Genomic DNA, 13,415 nt, shown 5'->3' with positions numbered 1-13,415 from the left:
TCAAACTATTCTTATACCCAAAGTTTCAAGAATTTGTTTCCAATTACTATGCTCATTAGTACATATATAATAATAAAGTTTTGTGCTTCACTTGACTTTTTTTAAAAAATAAATCTAAAATAGCAGGTACTTTTTATGAAAGGTTAACTTAGATGAAAGGTTTTATAGAGTTTGAAAGCATAAATTCACTGCTTTATCTTTATAACTGTTTGAGTCGGATGGGAGGAAACATTTGGTTTTGGAAAGGAAAATTCTCTTAAAAATAAAATTTGTTTTCTACACCACTGTTATAGAACTCTTTTTTTTTTCCAGCTAAAACAAATAATCTTGATTTAAAAATGTCCCCCCCAAGTATTGGTATATGACTCTTAACAGTGCCATGAAAATTTTCGTTAATTAGTTTTTATATTCATTACTATTTTTTACACCATTATTTTAATAAAAAATATTTCTCATAGCCAGACCTGTGAGTGAGTTATCAATGCAAGAAAATGGACCAGCTTCTGTAACATAAAACTAAACAAACAAAGTTTTGTTGTACAAATTAATTTACTGTGGTAGCCATAGCTGTCACACCATTAATTGCAGGGACATTTAAACATGGCATTGAAAACTTCCTGAAAGTACTTGGGAAGATATATGCTTCTCTACTTTGGAGATATTCATAAGTAGATACAAACTATCACCTCATTTATTTTTTATCTACACAAATTATTATTTTGTGTAAAAAAACTTTAGATATCCCTTTCAAAAAATAAAAAAAAATTAGATAACCATGCATTAGATCGGGTTATATTGGGCTTAACACACTTTATGATAAGATGATCCCAGCCCATTTCAATTTACTGTGAACTAAAATACTTTTTTTTCTTGATAGTAAAATTAAGTTCTTGAAAATAAAAGCTAATAAAAATTAAGAAATAGGACGAACACATTTTTTAATTGAACTTTAAATCTATTAATAAAAAAGTGAACAACATTATTAATTGATTTTTTTGGTAATATTATAAGCTAGGTGATATTTTATAAAACAAAAAATAATTAAATTTCAGGTGATCATAACTGTATATCAAGTCAATCAACACCAAACCAAACAAAGTTAGGTTTTGATTTTGTTATTCTAGTTTTCATAGTCGATCGGGTGCATTAAATTCAACGTTGAATTAGGACATATTTTGACTACTAGATTAATTTTTATGGTACTTTATAATTTTATACTACCTCCTGTCCTTACCACTTTTAATTACTACCTAAACATTTATGCTGATTAATTATAGATAATGCTATTAACAACCACAAAAGCGGCATTCAATCCAAGACTGTGATTTCGAGTTTGAATATTCTCAAGCTGCTTTTTTTTTTTTTTTTTTGATGAATTTCTCAAAGCTGCTTTATTCGTACATATATTATATCTTTTAAAACACAAACATATTTTGAGATTGGCATGAAGGTCTATTTTAGTAGTTGTTGTTGAAACTATATTATATCATATGTTATCAGCTTATTACGAGACCATATACAAATATTTTGTCCTATAAATTTCACATATCCAGTTTACGTGTGTGAGAAAATATAATTATGTTAAAAATCTCACGTTACCTAATGATAAACTTAAAATAATGTATATAAACGAAGAACAATCATCAATTAACAAAGTTTTTTTATGGGTGATAATGAGTTTGATCTTTTTAAGTAATATTTTGATTTTAAATTTTATGAATAAAAAAAATATGATTGAAATAATAAATCTCTAAAGCTAGTCAACAATTAAATTTTCTTACGAAAATGAATCATTAACCGTGTGAATATTTTACGTCAAATGGATAAAAGAAAATAAAAACAAGTATTACTTTTAAAGTTAAACTACCTTTGAACTCAAATTGTAAAATCATCTCTAGCCAAATAACTGGAAACAAATCATTGTATCGAAGAAATTACTTTAAAGCTGCATTAATAAATTATTCTCCATAATTATAGGAGTGCATGGAAAACTGATATGAAAGGGCTACTATGGTGGTGGGGCAGCACAGCAATCCAGAGAAAATGATGCATATGTTTACTTCTAAAAAGCCACACACACGGGACCCCTTATTTTTCAACACCACCTCCACCAAGGTCCATCTTTCTGAATGCGACTATTTAAATTCCACACCAACTAATTTTTCTTCTTGTGGACCCAATTTATCTATGCTTGTTCACGGAGTATTTCATTATTATTATTTCTAAAAATAACTGTATGTATTTCTCAATGTCATAAATAATAGTAAATCATTTAAAGGAATATGCTGACTTAGGAATAATGACCTGCATGTAGGAAAGATACTACTAATTGGAATCGGTGTGTCGGTTTGAGTACGTAGCGTCATGCAAATATCCATAATTTGACCTATTATTAATTGGTTATAAAGACAGCGACAAAACTTATTTATGCTATATGTCTACGTACAAGTTTTCGCAAATTTAATCATATTTATTGCGGTACTAGTGTCATAATCTTTTTATTTTAAATTAATGTGGAGTATGTGTTTGTGTTTAAAAGTTATTTAATAATCCGAGAGTCTGTATTTACTAGTGCTGAAGGGAAGAAAATCCTCAAATAAATAAATATTGAATTTAGTCCCCTGGTATTCACGTTGATACAACATTAGTTGTTTGCTTATATACAATTTTATGTTTATACTTATTTAGTTAGACCCTTGCTTAGTTGGCTGTCATTTATACTTTGTATGCAATATTGGCTGACTTTCTATAAAAAAAATAAAATTATATCCCAATTAGCTAGTGTGATCGTATTAATCCAAAGAGAAACTCTTTGAATGCTGGTTCTTATATATTCACGCACACAAAAAGTAGTGTACATACACTAAATAGTTTGTATATTCTAAGTAATATAAATATTTTCCCACATTATTATCATGAATTGCTATAAGTAGTAAAATTGTAGATTTTTATAATAAATATTTTACAAGCCACTTACAATAACTTTTAATTAATTAACAGTACTTTTTTTTACGATGTCAATATATTGAAATAAAATTCTATTAAAAAATACTCATGCTTTGTTATTTTACCTACTTTCACTTTAAAAACTCATCCAAATTAAGCAATTCAAATCTTATTTAAGAATTTTAAAATGCGGAATAAAAAGAGTGATGGTTGTACAACAGTTCCATGATATACAGGTTTTTGTGTGCATATCATGACCCGATGGAAACCCAAGAAACTGAGAAAGTGTAATTGAATTGTACGTCTGTACAATTGAACAGTAAAGCGCACTGTCCACGGTAATCGATCTGATATCTGAGATAGTACTAATAAACAATGCACCATTGCTGCTAATAACGGTCTTCATTCTCTGAGTCCCTTGCAATGCAACTTCCTATTAGTGGTGGCAATTTATTTTAATAAACAATTGCTATTATTAATCATATAGCTAATTTCAATACATAAAAGTAGTGTGGTGTTCAAATATAAAAAATTAACATATTAATGTGTAATTTCATTAAAGTGAGAGAGTATAATTAACAGTCACTTGTATATGGATAGCTTACCGATGTCTTTTCATTGCTAAGAAATTGTTAATTTTTTTTTTATGAATCCAATATATCTTTTGCAAGAGACAAACTCGAGTCGAATAGAACTAGTGCAAATGAAAGAATTTTCTTTTCAAACATTAAATACAATTGAATACCCAATACTTAAATTTCAGAATTTTAATTAAGTCAAAACAATCATGCATCAGTTCATCAATGTGATAAATGATAATTAAAACTTATGTTCCTAAACAAAAGCAAGGGTGAAAATAATAATCTATATTCCACTATTGCCTTCTGCTTCATCAACGTAAACTCTGTACTTACAAGTCACGTTTTGACCAACCCATCAAACGAAACGTGGCACCATATCTCAGACAAAATACAGTGCCACTGCTCAGGGCTCAGGGCTCAGGTTCAGCCATATCCCAATACAACACTGTTAGTTCAACCCGAGAAAGAGGAAACAAAAAGGGCATGCAAAAGAAAGCCAAAATATTGATGTTTTAAAAACTGACCTAATATTGAACAGATAAAATAAAAGTACTAGTTGATGATTTATTGGTCCAACTGTGATTTAATTGTAATCTAATAAATAGTATATTATTAATCTTATATAATATTGCAATAAAATAATATAAACTATAAGAAAATATAAAAATTGTAAATTAATATTAATAACCAAATTATATATTTTACAAGTTAAAAAAAACTGTAATTGCCAAGACGGTTTATAACTTTTATTTATATTAAAAATGTTTTAAATTAAATTAAAAAATACTTTTTTTAAAAAATACCTCTTCAAACTGATTTTCACAAACTGTGGACTAGTTTGCTCAATTCTTTACCGATTTTAATTGATTCGGAGATGAACTGGTTTTTGAGATCAAGACCAGTTCCCAGTTGAGCCATCTGATCGAGCTCAGTTTTTAAAGCAATGCAAAGCATGGAAAAACCATTTGTATTGAAAAGCAGAAAAAATACATACTATTTTCATATTTCTTTCACATGGACATCCCCACCCCACACAGGCCTAGAGTATGTGACTTTACAGTCTGTGCAGTGTGGGAGCCACCACGTTTTCTTTGCCAAACAGTTAGCAGAAAATGGAAAATATCCATGCTTTGTGTCAAACAAACAATTTCTCAAGGGATCTATACAAAAATACTAATCATCCATATGGTTGAATTCTGATACAATAACTAACAAGTTGCTGAGAACCTTTTTTACCAGACAACATCCCCTGCAATGTGCTGGCACGTGCCCCCGTGATACTTGCTGTATTAACACTTACAGCCACGGATGATGCTTGGCAAGAGTGATATATAATATAAATATATATATGTTATTGGAGTGTATCCCCGTGTTTCATGAGGAAGGAAGCTAATAGTTCCTCAAAACCCAAAGTACAAAAAAGAAATAGGATAAATGGAATAAATATAGTCCCACCCACCAAAATCATATTATATTTTCATGTTTGGAATCATCTTCAGAAACAGAATCCTATTCCCCACCTCATCCTTTTTCCAAATTATTATCTTGTCATCACTCATCATGATGATAATCTAAGATTGCTAGAAGTGGTACCGTAAAGTAATGTGGTCTTTAATTTCAATCCAAGCAAGATATTATAAAGAATACACATGGTCACTTTATTTGTGAATTGATTTAAATGATATGCTGTCCTATACACTCCCATTCCCTTCCCATACAGTAAATGAAGGAACTTTACTAGTTTGCTGCATATGACTGAACAAGTATGATCAAGATCATACCATGGCATCATTGATTGCATAAGCCACACAGTAGTGCTCCTGAACATCAATAGAAAGGAAAAAAAATTAAGATTGTAGTAGTGGAATAAACAAAAGAGGAACTCTTCATAAATGAATGACAAAGCACATTGCTAAATTGTGGGTCATGTAACCACCAATTACTTGCATTCAACTGGACTATTGGTTACATCAAGAATTCTTGTTTACTTTTAGTCTTTGACCAATGAATAAAAAAGAAGAAATACGAACAAACAATTCACATCCCCACTTAAAATGAGAGACCATAAACTATGGCCTAGACACCTCCCTAAGGCCCCAGCAAAATGTGTGTAACAGTGTTCAGACACTTTTTATAGCAAACAATTAACAGAACAATAATAAAAAGCTGACTCGCCTGCATCATGTACCACTCTTCAAATTCATCAAACAATTCCAGCCGTTCAATCCTAAACGGTAAAGTATCACAAATTAGTATCTTTAGACAATTTACAAAAGAAAGAAACAGACCACCAACCATAAAGTAGATAGAAAGAACAGAGGGGATGGAGAATCAGGGAAGAAAAAACTGCCTTTCATATGAAGATATGAACTTTAGTATCTAATAGAAATCAAACAGTTCCATCATATGACAATCATAAGATATTGATAGAACGTAGTACCTTCTACATATTAAAATGCTGATAGGAATAGAAAACCAGGCAAAATGCTTCCTTAAAAGAGAAGCCAAGAAATTGAAGCACCAAGAAAAGGCAAATATTACTGATGCTTACTTAGGCAGAGCTGATGCGGGACCACTACCCTTCCCACCCTAAGAAATTTGGTTATTTCCATTATTATGTTTGTACACCATGACTTTTACATAAATAGAATCTAATCAAAATAATCTTTTTGTCCATAATTGTACTGTTGAACCAGACACAATAAAATGACCATGATGACTATAGAAGGGTACCATAAATTTGTTTTATGAAATTTAGTCTACTTTAATCTTTGCAGGCCCCAAGGCTATTGCTGTTGCAAACAACTAGTATCATCCTATTTTAAGATAATTAGTCTATTGTAATTATTCAGCTAATTAATTGCCTTTAGCATTAAAACATCAGAAAACACTGAAGAATTTGTAAATTTAATACACAAACTTCCAGATATTCAGCAAGAGAAAAAAAGAAGAAAAAATACCTGTCTTTCTTGGGCATCAATAAAATCATTATAAACTCTCATCATGTCCCAGGCAACAGACTTCTGATACCCAGAAAAAATAGAAGGCATAAGAATATTAATGTTAGTGATAGACTAATACTACATGATGAACCATTTCTGATGATATTGATGATAATTATAATCTAACAATTATGATAACAAGAATGTAGACTCTGAACCATTTCTAGTTTAGTCTGCTATGTTCTCATACTATCCATGCCTAGATGACTCCTTCATCATCATTTAGAAGGTTTTCCAGAAATGTAAATTAAATCACATACCAGATGCACAATAATATTTAAAAAATAAATAAAAACAAAGACTTCTTTTCTAGCAAAAATTACATGATTTACCTGCCATCCTTGGTCCAGAAACAATTTTTCCTTTGCAACTAAAGTTGGTGTAGCATAAATACCCAACAGATCACAACCTCGACACTAATGCAAAACAGGAAAGTCAAATCATGTTATGGTTTCATTTCATATACATCAATGATTGCTATCTATGGAAGTATCAATCAATTCATTAGTGTGTTTAGACACAACTTTTATGTACCTGAGATAGATATCTTTAATTCAAATAAATTAAACAGTTCATTTTTCAACTCAGAAACCAGAAATTTTCCCCCATAAACAATGCATGACTTTCCATTATAGGATGGCTCTGAGCAAAAATGATTATGACAAACTCAAAACAATAAAAACTTCGTACCCCATTGCCCAGAGGCTCTTCGTTATGCGAAGGTATGGGGGAGGGATGTTGTACGCAGCCTTACCCTTGCATATGCAAAGAGGCTGTTTCCGGATTCGAACCCATGACCAACAAGTCACCAAGGCACAACTTTACCGCTGCACCAGGGCTCGCCCTCAACAAACTCAAAACAATAAAATAAATAAAATAAAATTGACAATGTCACCAGTTCTCATTTTACACAGTGTGATTTCTTGCAGTAAAATGAGACATTTTTATGAAAGCTGTTTTTCCAGTCATATTGAAAAAATATGTCAGACATTAGATTGTAAAAGGAAGTCCACAAGGCACAAATTTGGGGAAAAAAAAGTAAATATTCATTTCATTAGACATTATATTCTTATCCATGAAAAACACAATGTTTATTGGCCAAAATATGCATTGTATTATCAACCCAAAAATCTGAAACTCAAGGTAGAGTGGTTATAAACAAAGACTAAGAAATTTCTCACTCCAATTTTTCAGTCAAAGTAAGAGTTTGTGAGGCTCGCTTCACATGACTCAAGTGATACCTTTTCTTATACACTCCCTTTCTATCTTCCTGTCTCCTTCTTTATAATACTCAAGTCATACCAAAAGGGATTGTAGTTCACTACTTCACTATCACTCCGATCTCTGGGAATGAAAGTTCCAATTTGATGAATGATCCCAGAATAGAATGAAACTGACTAATATACACATTGTGCATAGTAGATAGATTATAAAACCCAAACCTTTACATAAGTGTCATCGCCTGAATGGAAAGAATCCTAGGGTGTAAAAACTGTGTCCTAGGGAAATAAACTTCAAAAGACTAATCTGTGCAGCAGTGATTGCTGGGTAAGAAATAAAATTGATGTTACAAAGAGCAGAGAATAAGATTTCCTTCTAGAAGAAACTAAAAACCAAAACTATAAGGAAAACAAAATCCAGTAAGAATACCCTTATGGGCACAAAAATAGTATAACTATAATGAACAAAAACAAAGGTACAAAAATTAGAAATTCCACTTTTGAGATAAGTATAAATTTTTTTTTTACATCCATACCTCCAAATTCCGAAAAATAGTATAACTATAATGAACAAAAACAAAGGTACAAAAATTAGAAATTACACTTTTGAGATAAGTATAAATTATTTTTTTTACATCCATACCTCCAAATTCCGTATCATTTGTTGTCCAAAAGCATCATCTGGGTGGATCTGTTAGCAAAGAACCATATAATGTGAACATCCTACTTTCTTCACATAAAAGAAGTAGAAAAAGAAACTTTTAAGGCTCCAACCTGCTCATAAAGAAAAAATATTGCGGTTGAAAATGTTTGGGAAGCCCAACCAACAATTGCACGAGTTGAATCAGGATCCAAGTAGATCAGAACACATTCTGCAATTATAAAAGTTGGCAGACTGATAATAATATCAGAATGAATCGATTTATCAAGCCTTGGTCATGAAAGAAAAGGAGTTTAATTTAAATTAAACCAAATACACATTCACACACACACACACACACACATAAAGTAGCTAAAGATTAACCAACAAGAAATAAGCATTAAATACTCCAGCATGTGAATCTCTTTAGCAGATATAAAAACATGATTCAATAACTATATACGACAGTAAGCACATGAAGCCATACAAAGAAAATGGAAATCAAGAATTCTTAGGCTCAAACTTGATTTCTTCCAGTCATTTTCCATTATGTTAAATATGTAATTAAAAACTGTGAAAAGGAAAAAATTATCACTTTCCAATTAAAAATTCAGAAGTATTGTCTTCGAAATCATTCTAAAACTTCTAGTTGCATATTCTGTTGTAATCTGTGTAAAGAAACACAATATTGATGTCGTGTCCAAATATTAAATTCAGAACTATTGTCTTTTACTGAAAACTATTCTATTTTCCCTACAATTTTTTTATCTCTTCCTTAAAGGAATTTGAAATCATAAAATCTTATAATAATTTGCGATCAATTCATTCCATTTTCCCTTTTTCGAAGATAAACTGATATATTTAAATCATGAGTCAGATATACGAATACCCTATCCTATTCACCTGAAAATCTTGGTTCAAATCCTTCGATATTGGATAAAAGATGTCTCTTTCTTTCATTTATTAAGGTTGTTTTTTTCTTATTATTATAATTGGAATAGTCTTTTTACTCCAAAAAAATTGATTTCTATTTTTTTTTTCAAAAAGTAATCCAAGATTTTTCTTGTTCCAATATAATTTATATGTATGGGAATATGAATCTATCTTTCTTTTTCTACGTAACAAATCCTCTCAGTTACAGTTAAAATATTTTCAGTCATGAAATTCACTAGAGAAGAAAAAGAACAGAAGAAGAACAGGATAAGGAATCATTACTGTCTTTAAAAACCTTTTTGAATTAGAATTTTCTAATTCTAAGAGGTTTCAAAATTATTCCCCTCTTTCTGAGAAGCGGCTGATGCCTCCAAACAAATCAATTATATCTAACAGAATTTCACAACTGTACACAAAAGAACAAGAGATAGAAAGAGAGATGACTCTCAATACATACCTTGGATCCAAACCAGCATGAGTTATAATAGCATGTAATTGTTGCACATCACGCTAATCTGAAGGGAGTAGTTTATAGTGTGCACTGAACACTTCTCCTTTTTCTGGCAAAGAATGAAACATTACAAGCATTAGTATGGATCAGCAGTAGTTACGCATGCTAATTTTTAGAATTAGTGTCCATCGATCACGGTGAAAAGATTAAATTGATTTTATTCTAAAATGCTACAAGCAAATGTGTTCTGAGATTAGGCCTAGTGGCAGAATCCAAGTTTCTCTAATCTTCTGACATTGAGCCTGCAGATTATCCAACCAAAGCTTTTCATGCAGTTTTAATGCATATACTTGAAGGGCTACAGATTAGTATCATGAAATTTATTCTCTCTATTTATAATGAAAGATCACTTGATGGGTCTAGATCCCAAGTCCCAACTCCAGCTTTGCTCACAGATGTTCAGATAATTAATTTAGGCACTTTCAATCACAACAAGCCATCTTTAAAAAATTGTTTTAAGAATTTATAAATAATTTATTCCATCTTTTAAGAAACTATAATACCCTCTATAGTATAGTAACATCATAACTCCTTGCAACCCAGCTTCACGTCCATCTATTACATCATCTAAAATTCCCAAAAATTAATTCTTTACACTAGCATAAGCATTTAAATGGTGATGCAGATTTTTGCATGCATAACCGACTGGCTCTCTGATTAGGCCAGAAATCCACTTTGGGGGAATTACTTGACATGCATGGCTCTGATCCTGGTAAAGAGATTTCTGCTGGAATCTTGGATAAAGCCACAAGAAACCAGAAATTTCACTTAGCATCACTATGCTTTTTCCTTTCTCTCTTGTTTGGCTGGCTAAACAATCGATGAGGGAAAGGGGCTGCTATGCAATACTAGAGGAACTAAATGTGTAGAGTTTGAAAACTTTAAGGGTGTTAATTTTTATACTCTTAATTAATGTTTGCACTCTGGAACAATGTATCACCACAAAAGAAGAGGACCATAAAAAATAAGAATAAATACCAGTGGAGAACATCCCTCCCATTTAAAGCATCATACTCAGTATTGCTTACATCTAGATAGGACTGCTGTCACATCAACTTTATTCCTCAATGGACTGCAAGTTTCAATCAGTGCTGCCTTTTTACTAGTTACCTAGATTACAAATATAATAGTGGTTTAACTTTCTTTACCAATAAATGGCAATAAAGCTAAAGATTTAAAAACTATAAACAGCTTTGTTCCTCTTCATTTTGAAATTAGATATGTATTTAGTTAAACTCAACAGTAATAAACATGACAAAGCATCTGTAAATCAATCCAACTCAAAACACATAAACAACTAGAAAAAAAGCTGCATTGGCAACTAAACCCTTTAAAAGGTATTCAAATTTCTACCTCCTTAAAATCCACTTCCACATATAAATATGGTGCTTTACCCTCATCCTGCCAAGAAAAGATTTGAACATTTAAGTTACAGCTGTAAATAGGCAGCACATGTCATGGATGAGTGAAGCTAAGAAATAAGGTAACAAGGAAAATTGGAACTAGTGGTAACAAAGTACAAAGTTTCACACTTTCTGTCCACATGCATAATCCCATCTCAACAAAGCACCTGCAACTGAAAATATGTTGTGTCAAAACCAGCTCCAAGTGATAATATCTGCTTCTTTATTGGGGGATCTTCATATGACTTCTTCTCACCATCAAGAAACTGATAGAGAAGTTTCCGAATAGCAGCCCAGCGAGCAAAGTAACCTATATGCTCCCAAACAATACAAAAGCACCAAGAAACTACTAAGTTGAAGTGCTGGTACTTAAAAAAGTCAATTCCTTAAAGAAGGTGAATCTTACCTCGATTAATTATTGGAGATCTACTAACAGGTCGTCTAACAAATAAATGAATGTAATCATCTTTCATGTATCCCTTTTTCACACATGACCTACAACCAGTTTATGGAGATTAAATATTCATCACACAATACAAATCACCAAAAAACAAATTACTAATTGCATAAATATAACATTATAATCCATTTAAACTCTGATAGAAGCTGAATACAAGATGAAATTTTGAAGCCAAAAATGACAAAGAAAAATATCAAGTATCAACAATACTGAACCAATGTTACATGGATTGTCATACATACATGGTGCATGACTTTTCCAAGTACTCAGAACAGAGGGATAGACTGAATCTGGTTGCTATTTGGGATTAAAATTCATTTAGAATTGAATCAATATGCATGAACTTCAATCAGTATTATTATTATTATGAGGTGGAAAAAATTTGGATAAGTCCCATTTTTCCATTTTAGAAACCAAGTGCACCTTGTCTGTTTTGCAGCTGGCTAGGAGATATAAGGTAGGTTGAATAGTTAAGGTGGAAGGGAAGAGGGGAAAGGTCACAGGTTTGGTCCCCTCTGCTAACAAAAACTAACAATACTAACAATTAACATTTTCCGATAAAAAAAAAAAAAACTTTGCAGCTGGCTGCCATGGGAGGTTTTTCCATTCATTGAGTCATCAACCCACAGTATAGTATGACTATTTACCAATACCATAAAGTATTCAAAACTCCTCAGTCACTCCAAGAAATGTAATCAATCCAGCCAATGTTTCCTTAAAACCATTTTTAACTTTTAAGCATGGCATGCCATGAGTAAACAACATTCTCTTTACATTGTTGCATTTTCATCAGAAACCAAAAGCATTTTATGCTACTAAAGAGCCATTCATTACTACCGAGACAAGATTCAGCTACATTAGTGCTTATGCTAATCCACACTGGAATCCCCAAAAGGAACCATCTAAGTTAACCTTCTACAATTTTCAGAAAATATATAAAAAGCGTTAAAATTTTCAGAAAGAATAAATGACGGAAAATTCACTACTTTTAAAAATCTAAAATAATTGCACAAGAATAAAAGTAGGTGGGAGGGATGAAGCAATTACCATAAACTAATCAAATCAAAACAAGATATCTCATTTTATAATTCAATTTCGCATTGTTCTAAGACAAGAAAAAAAAGGAGATGTTCGAACAATTTGCTGGCGGAGGCGTCATCGTTGGTGGCTTGCACCGCTGCAGTGTTGCAGTGTGAATCTTCCATCATCAAACGTGGTCGGTCTCTCGCTTGTTAGGTTTTGGAATGGAGAAGAGAATCACAACACCACCAGGTTCTGGCGCCGAGAGAGAGAAACACCCACCTAAGCTCTGCATAAATAAACAAATTGCATTTTCCAATTGCAAATATTTATATGAATATAATTATAGTAATTTATTATAAATAAATACAAAAAGCATTTTTAAATTTACAAATTATATTTTGATAATGTTGTATAAAAATTGATTTTAAATTAGAAATTTTTATAATATTATCTGTTAATTGTAAAATTTGTTTGACAACTTATTATATAAAGAATATTTTTCTTAACAATATGATCCTCTAATTTTAATGGAAGAACGCTATGAATACTTTGCATCTAAATTTTGTTCAAAAAATGGAGTAATTACTGTATTTGTTTAAACACATTCAATTATTTTTAAAATACAGGTTAAAGAATTTATACATTTTACCTTAATTAACTATTAATATTACTAAGTTTTATTTCCCCGAAAGGTGA

At 31.2% G+C, this 13,415-nt stretch overlaps 1 pseudogene; it reads right to left on the bottom strand.

The window, feature by feature from the left end:
• Nucleotides 1-4,971: 4,971 nt before the first annotated feature.
• LOC114366962 lies at nt 4,972-13,007 on the bottom strand (annotated as a pseudogene).
• Nucleotides 13,008-13,415: the final 408 nt, after the last annotated feature.

Source organism: Glycine soja, chromosome 9 (assembly GCF_004193775.1).
Source record: "Glycine soja cultivar W05 chromosome 9, ASM419377v2, whole genome shotgun sequence".
Classification (NCBI taxonomy): Eukaryota; Viridiplantae; Streptophyta; class Magnoliopsida; order Fabales; family Fabaceae; genus Glycine; species Glycine soja.
The sequence above is the reverse complement of the archived record's forward strand: the minus strand, read 5'-3'. Positions and strand labels throughout refer to the sequence as shown.